This window comes from Corvus cornix, chromosome 11 (genome assembly GCF_000738735.6).
Source record: "Corvus cornix cornix isolate S_Up_H32 chromosome 11, ASM73873v5, whole genome shotgun sequence".
Lineage (NCBI taxonomy): Eukaryota > Metazoa > Chordata > Aves > Passeriformes > Corvidae > Corvus > Corvus cornix.
In genome coordinates, this window is record NC_046341.1 from 14,151,448 (window position 1) to 14,177,675 (window position 26,228).

Below are 26,228 nucleotides of genomic sequence, written 5' to 3' on the forward strand. Positions count from 1 at the left end.
GGTTATTCTACCTTTACTTCCAAGCAGGAATTCCAATATTAAATTTAATACTTTGCTATAGGTCAAATGAAAGAATAGCCCCAAAATGTACTTTGCTGTTTATAAATTAATGCATGTGCGTAAAATGGGACTGGGGAGTGGATCTGTCTGTGAGGTTGGGGCAGCTGGGAGATGCCTAAGCTCTCAGCAGCTGGTCATAAGACTTTTTCAGTGTTTCTGGTCATTTCCTTGAATAATACTGTTTTGTTGACATCAGAAGAGTACAAGTTCCATCAGGAGTTACGGGAATCTATGATGTGTAAGCCAAAAGTCACGTGTAAGATTTTGAAAAAGTTTAATAAAGATATCCTGTTTCTATAAAGCATCACATGCATTTTGAAATATGATCAGAATTCTGATGCTCAGCATACCTGGTAACATCTTCCATTTTTAAGTATTTTGGAAGTTGAGAATAGACAGTTGGTCTTTTTTTTTCCCCTTATGCCGCCAGTTGATCTGAAGGTCCAGGGGTTTGTGTTTTCTGTATCACATGAAAAAATTAATCCTGTTCCTTCCGTTTCTACCTCCATCTATAGGAGGAGCGTTGCATTCAGTGATTTGCATCTCTTCTCCTTCCTGCTTACCACCAGTCCTCTGAATTACAGTAAGTCCCATGTTAGCATTTTGCAAAATGAGAATTATGCATTTCTCATTTTGGTGTGGTGTTTCTTAAAGCAAATAGTGACACTTCTCCCAGTGATGTCCAAAGGTGTCAACTGCAGTGAAAAAAGTGGGAAGCAGGATTGTCATAGCAGTATTATACCTCTTAAATGACAAACCCGTAAGTTCTGTACAAAAAAATATTATTCCCTAAGTGTATGTTACAACTTAGTTTCAAACTGCAGAGTTCTTGCAGAAATTGGTTTCTGCTCTGAATAATGCCTGGGATAGATGCTCGTTGTTCTAATCAGTTCTGTGCCCCTTCTGAAGGGAAAACCCCGTTCTGTTTTTAAGAAAAGGCTGGCTGGAAAGCTGAATGTTAAACCACAGTTTAATCAGTATTTAAAAATGAAAAATCTGATTAAAAAATATTGTCAAAGACTCACCCTGCTTTGCCATACTGGAGATACAGCAGTTCTGTGTTCACAGGAAAATATTGCAACCAAATAGAATAATATAAAAAGCACCAATTTAGTCAAAACTGGAAGCTTTAGCAGAGGCATCCATGACAATGAAAAATTAATGAAATAAACATTTTACTTTGAAGATGGAAAAATCTGAAAATTTGCCTCACCAGAATGTTAGAAAAGGCTTTAATTTGAAAAATAAACTTCCAAAATGGCCTTAAAAGGTCACGAACTACCGACTTCTTTTGGAGTTAAAAGTGCTGACCTAGTGTGAGAAGACCCAAATGTTGAAGTTTGATTTTAAATGCAGAGGTGTTCACATTGGCCTTTCATGTCCTGTGAGGTCTAAACTATTAGAATGTAGATGGCTTCTCCTTGTGGCTTCTCTTTATCTCCCACAGTGGTGCATGGAAATGGTTTCAGCTGGGATAAATGAGTTGGATGAGAGAGAGGGGCTGAGTTCATATCCTGGTTCTCTCCCTTGCCCTGTTATTTTAAAAATTAAATTATATTTGTTCCGGGTCTCACTAAGTTGACTCTAGTCACTAGATGATGATGATGAGTACCTTAAACACGGGCCAGGTGTCTGAGGTTTTGAGATTTCCTTTGGGTCAGTTGCCTGTTAATTATATAACCATTTGTAGTTGAAAAAGTGTAGATCAGCAGTAGATAGCATATTTGGTGTAAAATCCTGATCCAGCAGAGCTCTACGAAAGCTGGGAAGTTGAAAAAGAAAAAAGCAGTGCAAGCTTTAGCATCTGCTGTCTGGGACACTCGTAAGAGAGAAATTTTACTTGCTGTGAAGTTTCAGAAGCACTTCCTTTGATTTGCATCCTACCTGCCCGTGGCAGTGCATTCCATCAAATGTTAGGTAGATGTGTCAAGCCTGAAAAGAAATTAAAAAGTGGTGAAGTGTTGGTGAATAAAATAATAATCTTTAATGTATTTGGCCTTGTGAACAAATAAGACCCTAAGTACTATTTGAAATGCATAGTGAATTATTGGCTACATGAATGCTTAAGAAGTGAAATAAATATTTCAAATACAATAAATTTAGAGAAGAGATTTAAAAAAAATGGCATAAATTGTTTATGTACCTTTTAAATACAGTTGATGGTTGAACAGGGAATACAACTTACATGAAATTCAGTCCTTTAAACACCTGTTCCTTGAAAATACCCAATATAATGTAGATTAAGGCAAGGCTAATAAATGCTTTTAAATTTTCCAAATATCTAAGGATTTTTATGTCTTCTGAAACATTAACATCACCACTGGGTAAATGGGATAGGTGTTCCTTTTTTGTCAAGGTAAAACTATATCACTATGAGAGACAGATAAATGGTAGAAAATGTGCTCAATCCCCATTTTCAGTATGTTAAAGTGCTGTTGTTGCCTCAACACAAATACTGGTACTGAAATAAATGCATGTGGAAATATCATGTTTTTCAGCAGGGTGGTGTGATGTGGCAATCGAGCTGTTCTTGGTGAATGTGAATTAGCGGTGTCTAGATGTGTTGTTGTAGAGTAGTAAGCAAATAACTTCCTTTTCATAATTGGTTTGCTTCTGCCCTTGAAGATATGTGAGCCTTAAGGACTGAAAACTAACGACAGAAAGAGGTATGAATACCCAGGGAGCTAAGGGTAACATAGCAGCCTGATATAAAATTTTAATGAGCTTTCTTTTGACACTGTGATTTGTTTTAGCAAATTTTTCTAGTGAGCAAGGCCAGGAGCCACGTGTAAATGAGTTTTTCTTGAGATTGTGCTTGCCAGACAGCTGCAGGGAGTGTTAGGGTGATGAAATGATGCTGCACATAATGGGGCTAATGAAGATTACAAGTTACTTCCTTCAGGGAAGTGTACTCTGTTCATTTTTTTCTTCTGTTTTAAGCAAGCTTATCCTGAAAGTCAGAAGTTTAAGTGTTTAAAATGTTGTGAAATCTAAGTGGAGTTTGAGGCAATGCACCACAAATTGCAGGTAGCTAATTAGCAATTGTGATCTCATGTGAGTGGTTGTACTTCTCTATGTGTGTATTTTTCACTTCAGAAGAGCTGTGGGGCTTCTCTCTAGGCCTGTGCATACCTTTGCAATAGTTAAATACAACACTTAGAAAAGACAGTACCAAAAACCGTTGAGCTGTTATTTAGGTATGGAAAGAATTCTGCAAATACAATGATTTGAGTATTTAGATTAATAAACAGCTGTAGAAAAAAACAGCTTGTGATATGTTTATTTTTTCAGGAAAGGAGTAGACAGACTTCAGAAATGCCTGTTTTGATCTAAAGGTAAGTTGCCAGAAGTTAGTACACTTCATTTACTTCCTATCAGAGAAGAATTAAAAAAGCTGTTACCTCATGAAAATGAAATTTTTTAGATACTCCTCTGTCATGCAATAAAGTTAGATTTTGAGAAGAGCCAAAGGCAGAAATCTTCAGTGCTTTGTAGAAATTTTAAAGGAAAACTAGGAGGCAGCGGCATATGTCTTTTTGCCACACTGGGAGAACTGTGCCCTGGATTTTCAGTTATGAGTCCTTGAGTCCAGATAATTTTAAATTTTATTTAATGTATCAGGGAAGGGGAAGAACTGCCTGGTTATTTTGCAGAAAAATGTATCCCAGTCTGTTATTGTCAAGTGCAGTGCTCGACTGGCTTCAGAGAGACACTATAAAAAAAACCTGTTCCTGTTTTCCTTTTCAGCTGCATTAAATCACTTCGGTGTAAAATTTCCTTTAGTCCTGTCTTTTCCTGTCTGATTCTCCTCTTGATAAATGAAAGTATTTGAAGACAGTTATCAAGTGCTAATGTTGGCGACCTTGTCTGTTCCCAGTCAAAGAAGGAAGGTTAGAACGGCATTTGGAATAATTACTTTTCCTTTAAGTTAACAAACTCATTATGTGTCTGGTTTTATCTTTATTAAGCAAAAATTCCAGCAGATGCTCCAAAGAGGAGGCTTCTCCTACCAATATCTTTGAGGCTTTTGTTCACTTGGGGGTTTATGCCTCACATATTGCAGTATTTGAAAAGATGGTGCTCAAGGAGCAAGGTTATTTTTTAATGTTGTTTATAGATATTTTTATTGTGTGGAAAAGATTATACGGAAGTGACCACTTAAAGCAAATCAAATATGACTGCTTGTGTTTGCCTGTTGCAGCTTGTTTAAAATTGTTCTTAAATTATTTTCTAAGGCATTTCATAAAAATCCCTTAGTGCTGTGCTCATGTATGTGGTTTTGGGAAACAGATGACATAGGCTGTAGTACTTAACAAATTAAAATAGAGCTGGGATGAATAGAGAAAGTGTTTGTTTACTTTTAAATGAAGCACAGTCTATGAAATGACTTAGCACAGTGACAGGATAGACAAACGTACATGGTTTGTAGTCAGCGGCCTCAGAACAAGAGCAGTTAGCAATGCCCAAATGAAACAAGAGAATTACTTGACTCGACCTTTGTTGCTCAAGATAGAGAATACTTCTAATCATTCCTGACAAAGACTAGCAAAATGGTTTACTTCTAAAACAAAGACATGTTCCGAGGCACTCAGTGCATAACCTCACAAGCTGGATCACAAAAGAGACAGGAAAAACCCCAAGTACATAAACTGTGACTCCCACACTGTGTTTACTGGAAAGGTACATTTCACTCTGGATGAAGTCCTGAGCTCAAGTCTCAGAAACAATTAAAAGAGAAGAAGAGGTGAATAACCAATTAATTCCAAGAGCAAAGTGAGTTACTTCAGGAATGCCATGGTGTCTCTTTTCCTAAAGTTGCCAACAAAGTTGCTCTGCCCCTCTGCTGAGACCTTGCTGGAAGAAGAAATTCGTCCTATCTTACCTGGCAGTGGGGTTGTGCTGGGTTTTGGTGTGGTCACTTGGGGCATTCACAGTGTTACCACAGGTTACCAAGTTTGGGGCAAAGGACTGACAGGAACCTCACAAAGTTCAACAAAGGGAAGTGCAAAGCCCTGTGTATGAGGAGGAGTAACTCCATTTGTTGGTACAGCCTGGGAGCTGACATCTGGGAAGCATCTCTGCCAAAAACCATGTGGATCTCCTGGTGGGCAAAAAGTTGAACAAGAGTCTGCAATACACCCTTGCAGCAAAAAAAGAGCCAACAGCATCTTGGGGTGCATTTGGAAGAGCTGTCTGCAGGTTGAAGGAGGTGATAATTTGGATGTCTAAGCAAGGTTTTATTCTTAAGACTATTTAGTTTCAATCTGTCTCTTATTGCAGCATGTTTCATTTGCAAATCTGTGCTTTTCTGCTGCCTTGAGCCACATTTTCTCTGTTCTGCTCTCTCAGCCTGTTTTTAATTTCATTCTTCCCTTACTTATCTGCTTTTCTGCTCCATTTCATAATTTACCTTGTTCATCCTTATCATAAGTCAAATTTAGCTATTGGCAGCAAAAGTATTCTGACCCTTTCTTTCAACTGGGTCATCCAATGGGTGGTTGTTCTTTCTGTTAGAGAAAGAAAGAGAGGTTGAGTATTTCTAATACAGTTCAGTTTATTTATAAAAAAATTCTAGAAAAGCAGGTGTCTTAGAGCACAGCAGGAATCAAACTGATTATAATGTCAAGTTTTCACTTGAGGCAAAAATGTGCCTTTTTCTTGGGTGCTGAAAGTGCTTGTTCAAGTTGCTTCTTTCTCTTTGCTACTTCTTTGTTGCCTCTTCAGCAGAAGGGCACACTTCCACAAATATCTGTTGAAACCCCACTGTGTATGTATCTGTGTGGTAATCCATGTCTGTGTTGCTAGTTTAGTGTTACTCTTCCTTTCAAAAAGTATATTTTTTATTATAATTCTAGAAATTGGAATAATTTTACGGAATAGTCTATGATGCATAAATATTTAGTCGTTCTCCAATCCATGCTGGATATCATTCTGTGAGTGTGAGGGAAAGAAATTTCTAACTGGCACATACAACTATTTCAGAATGTCAGTTGACTGTTATTATGCCTGACTAGGCAGAAAAGATAAGAAATATAGTTTACTGGGACTGTTGCCTCTTAGTATATTTGTACAAAAATGATATATTTTGTATTATGAAATGTAAAATTTAGTCCCAAGAAATCTTCTGCTTTATCAAATTGAACTTTATTGCTGTCTTCTAGTTTGACGGAACACAATAATATGTTTTATTATGTATACTTGTAATCCTCTGATTGAAAGAAACCTGTATTCCAAACTCATACATTTTAGTGTCATGTGAAGATGATTTTGGTTAGAGTACATTATTATTTTGTGCTGTTGGCTTTTCTCTCTTGTTTTCCTATTGCATTGAAGACTGTTTTGTGAAAAGTATTCTTGATGGATGCCAAGATTTGAGAGGTGTGTTCAAATGAGGACCTAAGACTTTCTGTAAAGAGAATAATAAATACAATCCCATGTTTATCTAACCTAGCTGCATTATTGATATGAGCCAGCTTGGAAAGGATTCTGTGCTAGTATTTGTTTCTGTAGTGTAATGAACCTGCATGAAATTTCATCATCACATTTTCTTACCTTTTTTAATGCTTTTTATAAAACCATAGAATATGACCTACTCAGAGCAGCAGAGAATATTAACTTACCTCATCTTCCACAAGGGTTTAGTGCATTTAACATTGCATTTGCCAAAAAATAATATCGAACACAAACTTTTAATTACTGTGAGGACCAGCTCTGCATTTTTGATAAATTTGTCATGCTTATGAAGAACTTCCACCTTTGTGTGGAAAAGATTAATGGTTTTTCATATGTGAGAAACTGAGGAATGTGGATGTGCTGCTGTGCACTGTTTATAGTCATATAGAAAGTCTGGTGCAGACAGAATTTGAAACTTTAATCACAGCCTTGTGCCTTGGTGACTGTATCATTTCTCTGACTTTACTGTGGGGAAAAGTTACTTAACTGCCTCTACTATTCCTGTCTTGCACTCTATTTCTTGATATAATTCTTGGTAGTTGTACATAGTTTAATGTAGTTCCCTTCACACTTAAACAGTTTGTACTATCATAGTATTTACTGATGGCATCAATTCTAAGTTTTCACGTAGATAACCTGTTTCTGCACTTTGCAAAAGTGAGACAGGTAATTTTTCTGAGTCAAGAGAATTTGATTACGTGTTGGAGATCCTATATGCCTTGTGGGGCTGCTTTCTGGTCCTATACATTGTGACTGGCAAGAGTTGAATATCAATAAACTTTGAACTGTAAGAGACTTCCCCACCTTTCCCATGGGATTGAAGTTGCACTCTTCTTCTACCAGTTGATTCTAGAAACTAGAAAGATTTCGTGTTAACTATTGTGTACTGTATAGAAATTTTCATTTTAGTCTGTAGACTGTGTAATGGTAAGGAAGAAAACCATAGATGATTCTTTGATATAGAAGAGGAAAATATTATAAATATTATTATACATAGTTTAATTTAAAGTGACAGCATAAGGATAATACACATATTTAATTTTGTTTTGAATACCATATTTACACTCCATATTTACAAAAAAACCCCACTTCTCATTTAGGTTAAATGAGAAGTTTAATTCATTTAAAAATTGCAATATTCTGTAGAACACATCTAGGAAATGACCTTTCTTCACTTGAAATGCTCTAAAATTAACTTTTCATAGACTGTAAGTAGCACTCCAGAGACAGATTCTTTAATGTACTGGTTATTGCTTTCAAAGTACTCTTAATTGCCTAAATTAATAATGACTTTTTTTTTTCCTTTGGTTCTTATAAGGGACAAATGAATTTGAATCACTCTCTAAAGAATTGAATTACTGGCCATTCTCTGATTACTTTTTACATTCATTATGAAATTTAAAGAAGAAAAAAAAAAAAGAACAGCAAGGTCACCTTCAGAGTGTTTTCTGTTTGTGAGAAAAGCAAAGGAAAGTGACACAAACTCAACCGATCTTAGGAAAGAACAGAGACTGCAAAAATGGGGGAACTTATGTCAGCTCTGAATGGCACAAGTGTCTGCAAAAGGCAGCATGGTAGCTTCTGATTTGTTTAATGAAAGATATATTTTTATTCAACTCACAATATTGGTGTAATAACACTGTTGTAAAAACAGAAGCCAATACAAAAAGATTTCTGACCTGATTTGAAAACTAGAGGAAAGGGTAAGCCTGTTTTGTGAGACCTGTTTATATCTTTTAGGAATGGTAAAGTAAAGCAGATGTAAAATCTTCCCTAGTTTATTTTTTTCCTAGCTGTAAGCTTTATTCATTAATATGAAAATCTGCATTATAGGATGTACATGGGTTTTCTGTACTCCATCTGGCAGCTCAGAAGAGAGACAGAAAATTAGTCAGGAACTTTATTAATCACTTGGGAATCAGCTGAGTATGTAATTAGCCCAGAACAGCTTTTTAAAATGTTGCCTATAAGGTATGGTAAATCAATTCTAGCTCAATAAATCAGGCTTGTTTGTAAACTTGAACTTCCAAAAGTAGCACATTTGGAATGCTGATATACCAGCAATTCGATAAAAAGCTCTTTACTGCTGGGTATCTGTGACTTGGGTCCTTAGTGGCAGCACTCAAAAATGGGAAATGTGGAAAATGAAAAGATGGAGAAATTGTAGTTTGGGCAGCCTCAAGTCTGCCTGTGAGGAATGGGGTATTCGGGGTTGTGCCTGTGACTTGGGCTCTCATGGTACACGGATGTGCCTTTTCAGACAGTACCTGCTAATGATGGAAATGTATGAAAATATCTGCTGTCATGTTTTAATTATGGCTATGGGAATAATGACAGTGAAACAAATGGAGCAGGTGGAAGCCAAGTAAATAACTATGGTCACTTCATGGAATGGTTTCTTTAAGAGTTTTTACCCTCTATTGCATTATAGCTGCTGCTTTAATGTTAATGTTAAATACTATTCTTAAACCAGATGTATCCTTTAATTATTAACTCCAGGAAAATTAACTGAGGTGGGAAGACTGAGTAGAATCTGGTGACCTGTTTCAGTTCTTAAAATTTCCCATGTAAAGAAGCTTAAAATAGGTCTAAGTTGGTTTTTTTCTGTTTCCATTTATTAAAAAAATACAAATATATAATATACTGTGAAAGTGATAGCTTTGGTCTGCTTTTATTGTTTTGAGGGGAATTCAGCTTCATTTTATGTGGGGTTTTCCCTGGAAGAATGCATGCTTGATATTTTAATGCTAATGTTCTTCTCATAGTATTTTTTTTTTTTTTTTTTTTTTTAAATCCTGGCTGGCAGTTTCAGCAATCCCAATGCAGTGTATTTTCATGAGACAGGGATGCAGTGGTTTGGTCTGCAGACTTATGATTTCCTGTTAGGAGCCATTTACTAGTCCTACTTTCAGCTGATCCATGGCAGGAGTACTACATGGAATTATGGCAAACAGCTGCTGTAGGAGTGCTCAAGGTACTCCAGCTTTGCAGCCAAGAGAAGCCTGAATTTTGCAAAGACTTAGTGAATTTATTAATGAACAAAAGTAATATTACAAGATTATTATGTATAAAGTAGAGAGTTACCTTTTAATTCCTTAAATTTTAACATGGTGGATTTCAGGCTACCTTGAAATGCCTGGGTAACTGGAAGTGAAAATTCTGTTAGCATGACAGAGTATGTATTACACTCCCTCCAAACTTCCTCTCTAAATGTTTAGGATTTCTACAAGTAGAAGAGAAATCTTATTCTTAAAGATGATACAATTAGACATAGCTGGGTCTTGTGTGAGCTTTCAGTGCTGTGCATGATTTGCCATGGTTTTAATCTACGTGTATGTACTGGGCTCTTTCTTTGCAAGCTATGAGCTGGTGAAAAGAAAAAGTTTTATTATACGTAGAACCAAAATTCTAGGAAATAACAAACTTTTTTGTGTCAATGTCCTATAAAACTGAGGAGATGGATGAATATTGCATATTGCAATACTTGGCATAGCACAGTAGGTCAGAGACAATTTCAGTTCCCTTCTTCCTATTATTTGGTCTCATTGGGCCATAGTTCAAATGGCTGTCTGCAATTGGAGAATGTAGAGCCCAAAGTGCCACTTCTTCTCTGATCATTACCGAATCTAAATTAATTTTAATGTGAGTAGATATTTCCTAGAGCAAGATTTTTGACATGCTATAGAAGATTAATCTCACTTTCAATAGAAATATACGTCTGCTATCTTAAAGAAACATGCTGCCACTGCTGGGACTCTTTGTAATACCTCAGTGTTTGCTTAATTGCTTAGTGTTGGTTTCGTAATTGAGACTCGTTAATTTGTTACATATTGATAGTGGGGATGGACCCTGAAAAAGGCTTGCAGTCCTCTGTAGTTCTGAATCACAGCATGGTTTGGGCTGGAAGGGACTTTAAAGCTCATCCAGTCCCACCCCTGCCATGGGCAGGGACACCTTCCACAATCCCAGGTTGCTCCAAGCCCAACCTGGCCTTGGACACTTCCAGGGATCCAGGGGCAGCCACAGCTGCTCTGGGCAACCTGTGCCAGGGCTTCCCTACCCTCACAGCTAAGAATTTCTTCCTAAAATCTAAATCTACCATCTTTCAGTTTAAAGCCATTACCCCCCTGTCCCATCAGTGAATACTCATAGGAAGGTGTTAATCTTCCACAGTTACTGCAAAAGCAGTAGAGAGCAGTGGAAAAGTGATGGGTATGGAGTGCTGGAGTTGGACTCACAGAGTGCAGGTGTAGTTTTATACTGTTCAGTCGGCAGCAGATAGGTCAGAGAGCTTCATTGCTTTTGATGGTGTTTGGTAATCTTTTATAAAAAGAGATAGATCACCAGCAATTATAACATGATGTGTTAGAAATCTCTTCATATAGAAGTTAGGTTGTGCAACAATTTAACTGGGAACATTTGGGTCCAAAAGATATTCACAATCTTAAGAACACATTAAAGAGATCTTCAGATATTGTGGTCATGTACTTCTGGGTTAACTTTTTAGTTTTCTGAATGTCTGTCAGAAAAATAGCACCTGCTGGAATGATCAAGGGGATCTCAGGGAGAAAAAAATGTTTGAAGATCTATAAAGGCTGTTCTCTGTACTCCTGTAGACTGTACAAATATACTAAAGCTGACAGTAATTGTCTGCACTTTCTGCGCATCTCACATACATAAACGACAATTTACCAGGAGCTCTGGGATTGATTTCAGTCAATAACAGTTTGGGATCAAGACTTGAACTGGAACATAGTGCATCTTTTCCTTTTTGAAAAAACAATAGCTATGGTAGAAGGGATTTTTTAGAATTACGTTTAAAAACCAACCGCATACAGGCAGCATCAACAAAGCCACTCCCTGGGGATTTTTCCTTTTTAACAAGCTTTCTTCAAAATTACAGTAATTGATGCATCCATAGATTTTAACGGTCTTTTCAGCATTCTAAAATATTGAACAGATCCTAGAATGGAACATCTAGGAACGTGGTTTTCATCAACTCTGTTGGAGAGAACTGATTTTCCACATGCACGTTTTTCCTTGTTTTGCTGCAATTGCTCTGGACTATGTGAACTTGTGGCATAGCTGGAAAGGACATTACAGGTGAACATGAAGAAACACTTTTGGCATGGTGTCTGTGACACTATCCTTTACTTGTCTCTGCAACTCTGAGGAATTTAGCAAGCAGCTGATCTGCCCCAAGGTTCCAAATATAAGTTAGTGGGTCGAAACTGGAAAGATTTTAAGTAGGACAATAATTCAGATAAATGTGTGGGCTATTTGTACATACCACCATCTTTTTTTTTTCTTAAGACATTGTCCTATGATGTGTGTTTGGTGTTGAGTGTACTATTACAAAGGTAGGAAAATTAGCTGGTTTTGTTATCTTGTAAGATGCAAAAGCAAAACACCTGGTATTAGAAGGAAACTTTGGGCCTGCTGGAAAAGGACCCTTCTAGGTCTGTTGAGTGCATTGCAGGGTTTAGCAAATGGGATCTGTAGAACAGCTGCTGCTTGTGGAAACCAAACAATCACAAGCCACTTTGTGGTTCATTAGCAGTTAGAGAACATTTTGAAGGGAGGTATGCAATATACAATATTTGCTCAGAACCCTATCAAACAAAAAAAAGGAAATCTGATTAAAACAGTATCAGAGGAAGCCCCGGGATGTTCTGTTATAACTTGAAATCCCGTTAGACTATAGCAAGTTGAAGGCCAGGCAAATTTTATGCTTCAGCAACTTGTAAGGGTCTCTTTTACATTTTCAACCATAAATAATTAGTTCATGGTGATGATAATTTACCTTCTCTTTCAGCACAGTATTTTGAAGCAGAACAATCTGTTGGATGCAGATAAGCATTTACTGAAAGTCATTATAAGGTAATAGGAAATTGTTCAGAGACCTCCACTAAAGCTGAAGTTGAATAACCCCAGGAGCAAAACCTACATACTAACGGTCCAATTACACTCACACCTTACACTTAATTGTTATTTAATAATTTATAACTAAGAAATATATTCTGTTACATTATATTATATTCTGTTCTATTATTTCACTGCTGAATTACAGATCTGAAGTAAACTGTGTGTAAATTGAGGAGTACATTGTTTTTCCAAACAGGCATGGCAAGTGGCATTATCTTCTGCTCAGTGTGGCAGCATGTTTGCTTGGGTTATTTAGGTTTATTTGATTTAGTGACAAATGCAATAAATGTTACTGATATTTTTATTTCTGCTGGCACAAGACAAGAAATTGCCTTGCTTTCTTGAAATGTTGATAAGGTTATTTGTGTAGGCTGTTTGCTAGTCAAACACCAGTGTTGTTTTTCCTGTTTTAAAACTGAAGTGGTTGTGGTCATAGAGCAAATGGACTTACTGGAGTGCAATGGATACAAAAGGAAAATAACTTCCAAACAGTTGATAAATGATGTAAAATCAGAAGACTTTTCTGGTAAAAAGTAGGTGATATAGAGATAAAAAGCTTTATCTGTTGCTTGGGAGAAAATTATGCCTTTTGAAAGGAGGGGAGACATGAAATGAAGTTAATACTAGGAATAAAAATATATTGAAAAGGGATCTAAGTGACATCTGGGAAAATATTTAGAAAGAAAAATTTGAAAAAAAAGCATTATTATATCTATGTGCATAATGTAGAGTGATAGAAATAGTTGACAGAGGTCAAAATTCAAATTAAAAAAATACGGAAGAAAAGCATTAGAGAATGTATGTGTTTCCCCTCATGTAGAATTATGGCTGGCTTAACAGAAATACTTGTAAAATAGAAAAATTAACCAAGTTGAAGACAAGTATTTCTAGTATTCAATTTAGAAGTTGTGCTTATTTTTTATTATATGTTCTTCTCCAGCCTGTCTAAACCCAGTAGAAAATGGTGAGCATTTATAGGATGTTTTGGATAATCCAAACAACATTGAGGAATTAGGTTGATGTTGAAACAGGTCAAATGATGCTTTAAAAAATGTTAACATAACTAATAATCTGTTATGAGCATTTAATTAATGTAGGCTGAATTCTAAGGTTTTCTTTATGGCTGTATTTGACAATTATAAGGTAAAATTTTACTATAAGATTAATGTTATTTTTAAGATGATATATTTACAGGCATTATTACAAACCATGAAGGCAGCTGAGATACAATCTGTAGAATTAGTTTGAATTGATTAATCATAATTCTTTTCCTCCCCCTAATTTTTCTCATTAAAAACCCAAGGTTAACTTTTAATGACCAGTTTTGTTTGACCCACCAATGTATAAACACAAAAGGCAACATAACAATACTCAGTATTACTCCATTAACCTTCTAGAGCTGGTGTTACCTAGACCCAAGATTATATTAGCAAATAAATTTCATTACAGACTAATGCTGTTTTGTGTAATACTCCTCTAACATATCCTTAATTTATGGCATTAATCATCAATGACAAAAATTTTAACCTTTTATGGCCTCCCTACAATTAATGAAAATTAAGCTTCACAGCATGTCAAATTACGTAGATTATTGCCATTGATGGCCAGTCTGCCAAACAAATGACGGTGACTTTATGTTCCTTTCGTGAGGTAAGTTCTGTAAGAATTAGGATCGTAATATATTTCCTACCCTAATCTATGGTAAATTCTTCAAATGAAATTCTCCATGGGAACTAAATGCTGGAATTTTCAATCACATCTCTGAAGTAAAACCTTGTTCGTTGTCTTGTGTTCTCCAAAGAGATGCTGTTAAATGGTGTGCTCTCAAAATTGAGTTACTTAATTTACTTACATTACTTTAAAGGACAAAATGAAATAGATATAGCAAAATCAAAAAATCCTTTTCATGTCCTACTAGATTTATTAGGAGGCTCTCTGGATGTGATTATAATTGTCCCAATGTCATAAATGTTTTGTTGTGGTTTCTGCAATGCTGTTATTAAGTACCTTACAAAAAAAAAGTTCACTCCTTTTACATAAGTGGCCTATCTTGACTGGGTGGGAAATTTCAGACACTCTTTGACTAGTTACAGTAATAAAAATTGAGAAAAGTGTGTGTGTGGAGGGTGATGGAGATGATATATTCTGTATATACTGGAAATAAACTCATAAAAATATGAGTATTCCTAGAGGGGCAGAGTTATTTAAAAGACAGATGGGATGGAAAAACTTTGTGGCACTTTTGAGCAGCAATAAATTATGTGCTTGAAACTGCTTAGATTTCAATTTTCTTTGTTCTGTAATTAAAATACTTAATTCCTGTGCTCTCTGGAGAGCAGAATGTCACAAATTCATTGTTCATCTTGACTGACGAATCAATTCTTTTTTACATCTCTTTTATTTATATTTATTTACTTATCCACATGCTCTTTTTCAGTATCATTGACACAATCTGCACACTGCATGTCTGAGTGAAAACGGGTGGCCTCCCAACTCCTGCTACCTCATTATTTGTGAACCAGCCACTTTTGCTTCTTCATACTTCTTAAAATACACACATAGCCCAGGATAAAGCACAAGCCTGGAGATACAAAACTGGATGCTGTGTTAGATAGTAGCCTAACTAAAAGAAAATTGGCTTGCAGGAGGAAATTCTGTTTTCCTGCTGGTCTGTGAGACTTCCCATGGTATGTCATTGTCCCCTAATTTGAAATGAGATATTGCAGTAGGGTTCACAATCCAATCTGTGTGCATGGGGCAGGATTGGCACTGCCTGGGTCATACCCATGAGACTTTGTGCTAGAAATTTCATGAACTATGAATATGCTTAACTGGTACATTACTTAGGTGGTGCTCCCTGATTCAGTCACTGTTTGTGGGTATTGTGCAGTCCTGACCAGCATGTGGACACAGGCTGTGTCCTGTAGGGTAAACAAATGATGAGCATGTCTGCTTTTCTGCAAATATGAAAATATGAAATAGATGAATATGGGACTTGGAACTGATACTGCTTCACTTTGAAATATCTGTGTAGCTTTAGCTTAGGCTGGCAGCAGGCATGCAGCTCTAATGAGAGTACCTTTTAGAATGTTATTTTCTGGAAAAAGCCCTCCATGTACTCCTGTAGTCGGGTTTTTAGGCCTTGCACTAATTGTAATTTCAGTATGTGCCCCTTTTTGGAGTTGCTATCTGTAAACTTCTGGGGCATCCTGAGAAAGAACAGTGTCTTGGTAGCTAACCCTGGGCATATTTCTTGGTGCATGACTGTGTAGGATAACCTTGAAATGACTGAACAATTTTCCTTAGGTCTGTGACTGAAATTGAGTCTCTTTTTGAAGTTAATTTCTGTGCTTCCACCAGTATTAAGCCTTTACATGCTAACATTGCATGTAGATTGAGTGGGAAAGGCTGGAAGGAAACTTTTAATGCTCAATGTGATGTGTGGGGGTCTGTTTGACTTGTTCATAATGCTTCAGGATTAATGCTTTGGGGCCTGAGTCATGGCATCCTTTGTAACAAAACAGTGCCAGGAAAACAAAGTGCAGGGGCTTCTTTTCCATAATAAATTTATGATCAGAGGAAATATTCTATTTTTCACTGTAGCTGAGTTGGTCAATTAAGTGCATGTAAAGGTCATTCCTACCAAATGCTGAATGTATGAAGTATGTTCTTTGACAGAGGCAAGGTCACCTGCTCCATATGTTTGCTTTCATTGTTAATAATGTGCACATTTTTTCTGAACCTTAAGCTAAATTAACATAATCATGTGTGACAGGTAGTTTTCTGAGTGATAGGGAAGCCTTTAGGGAGTAGATTTTTAATAAAATGAAGGATCGTATAGAAGTTGAAAATTGCAGCCGGGTAAATAGGTTTGTATTGGTGAGGAGAGCTCACAAAACAAGTCAGCTGAAGGAGCAAATTAATAATTTAGGTACTGAGATGTGAGAATATATTAAAAAATAGTTTAGGGTCCTGGAGGAAATGGCAACAGCTACTTTGGGTTTGTCTTCTTTTTCTAAAGGGAGAATAATTCACAAGTAGAGATCAGCTATTATTAGAGAAAATGCACAACAAACCAGGTTGGCTTTTTAACTTTTCAGTGTCAGCCCTTAAGGACACAGGATAGGATTTTCAAGGCTCTATAATACATTTGTTACTGAAATTATTGGGGTTCTGTCACTGAAAGTGTCTGAAAAACGATCTTATTCTAGGAAGCGTCAGCAAGCAGTTGTGTCAGATCTGGCTAAAAAATGTTTAGGCATCTAAAGTAACCCAACTGAAAACAAGAAAAAATACACAGTTTTTTTCCCAAAGTCTGGTGAGCCATACAATTGAATACAACGAGGAAGTAATCACACCATGCCTTCTTGCCTTAAATAGCTTCAGTAATGGTGTCATAAGTTGGCAGTTTATTCTGCCAGCTTTTATTGTCCTGGGAAGAACAAAGTGTTTCCTGGTTCTCACATTTGCTTCAGCTCCCAATAAGAGGCTAGGAAGTTTTTCTGTCTCAATTTTTTTGTTCATCTTCCACAAACTTCTCTAAGGGGAGGCATGATTGCCCTATGTTTATTCATCAGAAATCAATTAATATTTTTAGTATTAATGAACAATTTACCATTTAGAAAATAAGAAAAAAAAATTGCCAACTCTTCTATGTGCTGACGGATGTGCTTTGTCAATGCCTGGCTGAAAGAATGACTGTTACGTGGTCACTGAGATGTTTGCTGGACTGCATGTAAACAAGCATGACAGCTTTCATAGATATAGCAAAGAAATCTGTCAACGTATTTGACAAAGATGTCCTAGTTAAACACAGCAGAGAAGCTGGTACTTTTCATTTGACAATTTGGAGGCCACCTCATGATAATTCTTGAAGAAAAATAATTGATGCATAGGTTACAGTAGCTCAGATATGAAGAGGAAATGGCTGGTTTATTTGAAGTATTCCAGTACTTTAGATGTTGGCCAGTCCTTTGCTGAGAGAGAGGGAAAGTTTACAGTGATAATTTAATTTTATTTTTGATGCACAGTTCTGCAGTGTATCCTAGAGTTGGAGTGAAAACAAAATTTCAGTTATCTGCTAGCTCCGGTTTAGCTATGGGAATGAGATGCAGATTTCATCATCTGATACAAGTCTGGCTCTATAAATATATATTTGTGTGTATATATATGAGTATATATTTCAGTGGTATTTCTAAGCCTTGGAATATCAATGGTATGTCTTGTAGTCATGTTGTGATGACAGCACATTTTGTTTTTATAGCATGGGCTGATATTTTATTTATGTTTTATGCAAAATAATGTAGCCAACATAATTAGACAGTAATTTGTGACTTCCAGTGTAAACATTTTAGGAGCTGTGTAGTCAGAAGCGGTTGCTAATTAGAGAGCTGTTAGCTAAACATATATAATTGGGAACAGACTGACAGACTATTCCAAACAGCAGGCTATTTATAACTCCATGCTGTTCTTAAATTATATTTTGTTTAATGGACTTTGGACAGTGCATAAAAGGAGGGTTTTGTGACTTGATCTGCACTTTAATTTCTTTAAATAAAATGAAGCCTTGCAAATGTGAATGCCACACAGGCTAGCTGTGATAATTAAAAGCTATTATTAACTAGATGACTTTCTGGCTGAGCCATTTTCTAATTTCTTTAGGAGTGTGGACTCCCTGAAGAGAGTTATAAATTCAAGTATTACTTAATTATGCTTTTAACAATAAAGGGCACTTTAATCAGCAACCTCTCAAAAACCCTTCTCCTGTAGTCATTTATTCAAACAATGAAAAAGTCAAGAGACACTTATAATATAAAGTCTTCTAAAAGTACAATGTACCTATTCACAGGCCTAATTTATGTTATATTGGTTCCTATCAATGCTTACCTTCCAATATCAAAAGAAAAGTATTGTTTCAACTGCTTTTGCCTAGCAGGAATGATTTTACTACAAAGATTTTTGTTCTTTTTAAAGAAAAGCTTAGATGATACCTGGATCTCGTGGTCATGCTCATGGATAGGGGTGAATAATATGAACTCTAATAATTGTCCACTAAGGGATGTGTTATGTTTCAGAAACTGGGAAAACTAAATATACCCTGCAGACAGTTCTAACATTGAATAGGGGTTTTATCTTCAATTTTGAGGGAGAAGTCTGATAGTTTCTCTTTAGGACAGTTGTCTTTGGAAGCTGGGAGAAGGACTCAGAGTGCTGGAAGGGGTGTGCGAGCCTGGTACTTGCGTGTGTTGGGAATTCTCACCCCACCTGCAGGCCCAGCTCAGACACCAGCAGGGGTCCTGAGGATGAGGTAGCTTGTAACGGTCTTTAAAAGTTGAAAGGGATTCTCCATGTATAGGGGAAACCCACTTGTACAGGGAAGAGTACTTTGCAAGACCGCAGGGAAGAGAGAATTCCTGTTCCACAGCCATCTGCAGTGCTGCTGTTCCAAGGCAGTGCTGTTGCAGGAGTGTACTGCCTGCACTGTAGCAAACAAATGACTTTCAGGGCTGATGCTTGCTGCCCTACGGGTTCTCTGTGCTCATTTTGAAAATACACACATGCCCTGAATAACACTGGCCTTGCTTAATTCTCTTCTGGTTGGTAAGTTAAACTGTGATAAAAATGGCTACAAATATGCTTGTGACTCTTCAGCTGTGACTCTCAGCATACAGCTTCTGGTATTTGTTTTGTTTTCCTTTCTTTTATAGTTCTCCATGTGCTGTTTAACCCCTTGATACTCAATGTCTGTAATTTTTTTTTGTTCTAGAAAAATTAAAGGAACAAAGTGGAGAAAAGAACTTACCACGCAAACCCCCAATTAAGGAATGTTTTTGATGAAATGAGAAAGGCCTTCCTTTCTTGTAAGTGTGACTTCTTATATTTAAATTAATCTCCTAGATATTTTTATTCAACCCTAATCTATATTTTGGCTTGTTAAAAGGGCATGAATCCAGTTTAACTGCATACAACAGATAAATTGTTTGGATTTGCATCGTTGTTGCTCAGAGAAACTATTGGAACCAGAAGGTCTAATGGTCCTTGTAGTCCTGAACTGGTCAAAAGGTTAATGAACATTTATTCTACTGTAACATCTAAATGTTTATCTTCAGTGTCCTCACTATATATCTGTGAGTATTGTTTTGCCCTAAGAACATGAACTTTCTCTTTTGTGGTTTTATAAATAGTGATTTTGGTTCCTAGGCAAAAAATACTACTACTTTTTTTTTTTTTTTTTTTTTTTTTTTGGAACACTGGGTACTGAGTTCATAGTCTAGAATTTTGTCAGTTAGTGCCTTGTATTGTATTCATCCCTGAAACTGAAGAGCAGGCATGATATAGTTGTAACTGGTCATCTTTAAGCTGATATTAAATACTAGGGACTTAAAGAAAGGATGCTGTATATTTCTGTATGTATCTTTTTTGTTTTTGTTTTCCCTTCTCATTAAAGAGAATCAGGATTTCTAAATGAATCTCCTGCCAAGCCTTTTATAATCCCTGGGAATTTATGAAAACTGAGAATTAAGTATTATTAAATATACACGAGAGCACTAAGTTATAAAGAAACATTTCCATTGATATATTTCAGCTATGGGGCAATTTGCATAAATCTAAAAGTCACATCAACAATAAAGAAAAGCAACAGAAGCTTACTACTACTCATGCTGTAAAGAATTGTGTGGCGTATCTTACCTTTTGAGGATGTGATAGGTGGCTACAAGTGCTCTTCTTAGGTTTAAAAGAGCTCCTAAATCATGGCATATATACAGAGGTAAAACTGAAGACCAAATGAGATCAAGAGAAAAAAAATATTATCTTTAGTTTTCACATTTTTTGCTTCAATGCATGAATGTGCTCTGCAGACATGGAAAATAAAATTCATATGAAATTAAGACTTAATGATGAAACAGGGTAGGTTTCATTCAAATAACATTGCTCTCTATTTGGGTAAGTTTCTTTCAAAAGTCAAATAAATAATGGTAAAGTCTTTTTTTCTTATATTCATCATAATTGCTGGTTCCATTGCATGTGAAATAGAGGTGTGTTGGTGTGCACAGTAAGAAATGAACCATCCTGACGTAGCAGCCAAGGGCAGAAACAGCAGATTTAAACCACAGTGCTGTCAGATTTCTCACAGTGTTGGTGTGATGTGATCACACGTCCAGATGATTGTGCAGGTACAACGTGAAGAGCATGACACAGTTCTTGTGGCAATGTCACCTCTGCCAGCAGCTGCCAAGACTATTTATGTGTAAACTGGAACTGTAGTCAAAGAGCAGCATTCCTTTAGTTTTGGCTTTTCTGATAGAAGAGAGCTAGTTCCAGTAAAATGTAAACCCTGAAGAGATTTGTTTGCATTTAGGTTTGGCTAAAACTGAAAACCAAAAAACTTTCATATTTTAAGCATTCTAAAACTAAAAATGAAATTCTATCACCTACTTGGAGAACATACCTTGCTGTAAAGCCTGATTCAGTTCCTGCTAAAGCTAGGAGGAAGTTGGTCAAACTGTAGGAAGACATGAGAGACCTCACAAACCACACAGCAGCACTGCAGAATGAGGTAACATTTAAAGGCTCCTTTTTGTTGTCTGACTAAAACTGCAGGCAGCATAAAAATGCTTCATTGAGAACATGTCAATCAAGTGGTGCCTTGAGAGGTGTCATGTGAGACTGGTTTGGTAGTTCTGGGTCCTACATCACTGTGCAGTCTCACCATGGTAACTGTGCAGGATAAAAAATTATAGATGATGTACAAAGAGATTCTCTTAGAGTCTTTTAATTTGTGATTCTATGAAAAGATGAATGGTAAATTTATGGGGCTGCTTTTATCAAGCTGCATACTGATGTTAATTTTCAATCTATGCTGCATAAATTGGAAATGGGAAAAGGCTGAGATTTCATAACATTTTACTGAAAATATTCTCTCGCATTTTTTAAGTTGCTTTCTGTCTTTTGGATATCTAAAGTAGTTTTGACCATAACTGTAGCTTTCCTCACTGAAGTTACACAGATTTTTGAAAGTAACATTTGAGTACAAAGTGGTCTAATATTGAATAAGTGGCTTCTAATTAAAAATCTAGGAAAAGAAAATAAGGGGGAAAGTTAACTCTTCTTCTTGTCTGTTTTGACAATTTATTTTCTCTTTGACAGTCTCAATTCTCTCATTAAAGGCCTGTAGATTAATTGAGGTTTGCTTATTTCTATGACTTATCCAAAGGTTTGGTGATTCCTTTTAAGGTATCTTGTTTTTTGTAATGATTAAAAACCACCTTGGATATGATAGTTTGTAATTTACCATTGCTAATTAACGAAGTTTTAATGTGCTAACAACAAACACTATGGCTAAATCATCAACAGAATTGTTTTTAAAAGGCAATTTCCATTTCTTAGACAGTGTTAGTGTTCTGACATTTCTGTGCTACACTGCATTACATTTCTGTAAACCTTATTAACTTTTTCACAAGCAATTAATTATGAAAGCAGTGGGAGTAATAAGACTTGATTTTCAATTCATGGTTGGACCCTTATCTAAAAAGGCAAATCAGCAAATTCTGATTAAAGTTTTTCCTTTGGTGGGGATGTTCATAACCCTCTCTCTGGTGTATAATGAGAGCTGGGTTCATATTGCAGCCTTTAATAAAACTTCTAAGAATGTAACTCCATGGACTCAGCTGTCAGGAGCACAGGTGAGCAGGTGGGCGTGATGAAGAAATGCTCTCAGAATTTCTGAGGTGTGGTTTTACTTGGTCTCAGGCTAAAGACACATCAAGGGGCAGGCAAAAGGCAACAAGCAGGAATTGCACTGAGCAGTTTTCTGCTGAGTGAAGAAGTACTGAAGTTCCTATTCTAAATGAGGATGCACACAGTTTTCAAATTAGACTTGTCTCACAAGTTTCTGCGGGAGGACTGTTCTGGGGTCACTGGGTATGGCTACTAAACTGAGAAAATTTCCACAGAACCTCCTGCAAAACCTTGGTTTCAATAACTTGAGTTTGTGATGAGAAAAGGATCTCCAGTCTCTAAAAGTGGATCCAAATGGGTCTGTTTGAACCAGGAAGGCGCTTCTGGCCATCTGAATGATGACTGGATTATTAAAAAAAATAAATACAAAAAGCACAATTCCAATTCTGCTTCCAAATAAGGATATGATAAAGGGAGGGGCTGTGATTACTAATGAAAGGGCAGCTTTGCCATGTGGGTCTGGAGTCAGCTGGCAACATCTGTTCTTTCTTCAGATACTTATTTCTTTTTTTTATCACCTGTCTTCATTCTTGATTTTTTGATACATATTTTATCTTCATCTCTCCATTAACATTTCCCTCTTCACCCATTAAGCACAATTTTGTGGATGTATTCTTGGAATTCTACCTGAGATGGCCTATTAGGCATTGTAATTAGTCATGAGTTCATTAATAAGTCTGAACAAGCCAATTACGATGTATCTGTGAAACAGTGATTAGTTCTAGAAAGGCAGCTATTAGAAACAAAATATATTAAACATTTTACAGATTTTGTTGTTGTTGTTGTTGTTCTATTATTGGAAAAGTTTATAGCTTATTTTCAGTTGCAGTCTGCTCATTATTTTGAGCCTGCTCCAGGTGGACTCAGGAGAATTTCTCTCAAGTACCTTTGTTGCTTGCTTATTATTGCATTTGTACATGCTAGAAGAGCATGCTGAAGTGACAAATTTGTATCAAAATCTTAGCTGATGACAGCTGTTTAAAAAATTCAGATCAATTTTCTTATTCTGAAAAGTTTTTGTAAATGGAATTTAGGTATTTCCAGCTAATAAAAATGACTCAATTATTGTCAGTCCTGTTTTTAGAACTATTTTCAGCTGTTTGGAAAAGTTAAGTGTTTGCAGGTGCTTTGAAATAATTTTGAAAAATATTGCAAACAAGTATGTGAAATTATATATTCTGGTAAGCAGGAATTTGTCTCAAGATATTTCTAATATCTGTGTGCTATTTAATCAAATTTATCCAGGAATCATTTTTAGTCAAGAAGGCATCCTCTCTACTTGCAATGGGTTAATGTACGTTAAGATTTTGTAGATTTGGCTTTAGAACCATCAGAAATAAGTCAAAAAATTCTAGGATAAATACAATTTTATTTTCCTCAGACACCAAGCAATCAAAGGCTCAGCTAAGGAGTTCCTTGAATTATTGAGGGACCCATGTTTATAACTAAGGGATCTCTGTGTGTAGTTTGATGACAGAAGAGCTTGATATTGGGAGACCTTAGATCAGTTCTATACTTTATAATTCACGAAAGTAAGAGAAAATCATAGTCCGGAGAGAGATGTGTATTTTATTTGGGAAGATGATGAGATTTGATTCCTGTACAGGGCAGGTAAATGTTTAGAAGGGCAGAGGTCACAGACTCAGTGTAGCTCTTAGAGCGCAAAATGGCAGTAGGTGCCCCTAAAAATCTACCCAGTAAACTTTCTCACCATGGAAATCTCCAGATCTTTGGACAGTCCAGTATTCATGAGCTGGGTTTTTGTACTCTTAATATTATGATTGCTTTCCAGTTGCTACTGAGATTTGACAGTTTCTGCTAAGTAGTGATTTGAGGGTGTTGCTTGTGAGACTTTGACCAGAATACTGGAGCTGGGAATAGAAAAGGGGTGTGTGGAGTAGTGACCTCTGAAATAAAATCTAAAGACAGTTGAATAAAACAGGCAATTATGCAAAATAAGTTGATATTCAATATAATTTTTACATGGAGGAACTAAGTATGTTCATTTGATATTTTTAAAACGATGAAAGCTGTTGAGGAGTTTTTGACAAATGTGCATAAATGAAGTACTGTTCAGTCAGGGATGCAAGGAAATTTTGGAACAATAATTAACTTAAAATGTGGTGTTAGAACTTAGCATTATTTTACTCTGTCTAGTATAACACATGCTATAGGGACATTGCAAAATGACTGTATTTCCTAAAAATTTGAGTAATTAAGGTTAGAAGGGGGGGTGTTCTGTGGTTTTAGGAAGGAAAACTGGCTTTTTAATTAATTAAAAAGAAAAGATATAAGGATCAGAGGTGAAAATGGGCAATGAAAGGCACTTAAAACTACCCTTTTTTTTTTTTTTTTTTTGCCTCCTCTGCTCCTCATAGACTTTTTGTTATTTAGGAGATAAGAAAGTAAATTTAAAAATAAATTAACTGTAATAATATTAATTTAATTTAACATAATGGAAATATTTTTACTGGCCAGAATTGGAATTCCATAGAGAAAGTTGAGACTTTGTTTTAAAAATAATTCTTAATCCTCAAAATAGTTATTGAACATGAAAAAACAATTTTGAAGGATCTTTTTTCTCTAATCTCAAAAGGTTTTTATATATATATATATATATAGCTATTTTTCTTTATTAGCAGATAAATGTGTTTTTGTATTTTGTTCAGTTTTTAATGAAAGTGAGGGGATATAACTGTAATGTGAGCTACTGTAAACTGCAGTTTGATTTAAGCAGGTAGATGTGATTTCAAAATTACCTGGGGATTTCAGTTCAAATAATACAGCAGAGTAGCTCATGGGATTTTGCTGCCTCTTCCAGCCCCTCTCTTCCAGCTTCAGCTGAATTTGTTCTTGGAGTTTGTCTTGCTAAAGGTTTGCAAGTTTGACATTAAACAGTGCCTCAGAAAGTTTTTGGAGCAATCTGCCGTGCCTTTGGTTTAACAGGCTTAGCTAATTGGAATGTTTATACAAAAGGCACTGTTAGACCCTGCTTAAAATTTCTTGACATTAAGCTGTGCTGCCTTGGAAATGAAGTGTGCCTGCTGGGGTGAGGATTTATTTGAGTAACTAAGCTGTCCAGAATTTTAGTGGGATTTTTTGAGTCCTAAATTCTGCAATGTACATGAAGAATAATTTACTAAATCCACAAAAATCTTGTGGATGCCTTCACATAACTCAAGCTTTATTTAGAGTTTCTAGTTTTTCTCTTGAATCTTAATATTCTTTCAGTCTGGTGTGCAGTGCTGAATATTCTGTTGGACTGAATACTTGCCTTTAAATGAGTGATGAACTTGCCTGGAGGTGATCCAGATTGAATGAGTTCCATTGGTTGTGTCATTCCCTGCTGCAGTGGTCTCCAAACCTTTTGATTATCAGCAAAAAAGTTTTTGAGTGTTCCACCCCCAATACATGTATTTTTATTTTGAGTCTTTGTAGCATCCAATTGCTCAGTATCTTTTTTAACTGAGTGTTCTCAGGCATGGAGATTCCAAACCTATCTGGACTTCTGTTCCAGGGCTTGATTGTTCTTATAGTGAAGAATTTTTCCATTCTATCTAATCAGAATCTTGTTTGTGACTGTTTCCTCTTGTTGCATCCTTCTGAGCCTGGCTGTGCCTGCTCTATAAACCCTGACTGCCTCAGGTAATTGAAAATTGCAATTGGATGCCCTGAGCCTTCCCTTTATCAGTCTGTGCAAACCCAGTTCCTCCAGCCCTTCCACGTACCTCAGCTGTTCCAGATCCCAAGAGCTTTGATGACTCTCTGCTAGAGGGTGCCTTTCCTCTGTCAGGGAACTCCAAACCAGACCCAGTACTCAAGGCACGGTTTGGAAGTGCTGAATGTGGGGAAATAATCTGATGCAACCTGCTGGCTGTGCTCCTGAGAGTGTGAAATCACTGCTTCATTTCTGCTGTATTTGAAGGTGCTCCAAGCAGAGAAGGACGAATTGTTGGAGCACTTCCCACTTGTATAAAACCTGTGCTTGACTGAGCTCCTAAATATGCTTCTAACTGTAAACCTCTGAGCTCTTCAATATTTAAGATTAATCC

The 26,228-nt window shown here is 36.3% G+C and overlaps 1 long non-coding RNA gene across 1 annotated transcript; it reads left to right on the forward strand.

Moving 5' to 3' along the window:
* The first annotated feature begins 572 nt into the window (after window positions 1–572).
* LOC109144238 lies at window positions 573–19,282 on the forward strand. Its single transcript, XR_002044858.1, has 3 exons — window positions 573–643; window positions 3,352–3,395; window positions 19,205–19,282. It is a non-coding gene; the product is annotated as an uncharacterized LOC109144238 (long non-coding RNA).
* The last annotated feature ends 6,946 nt before the right edge of the window (window positions 19,283–26,228 follow it).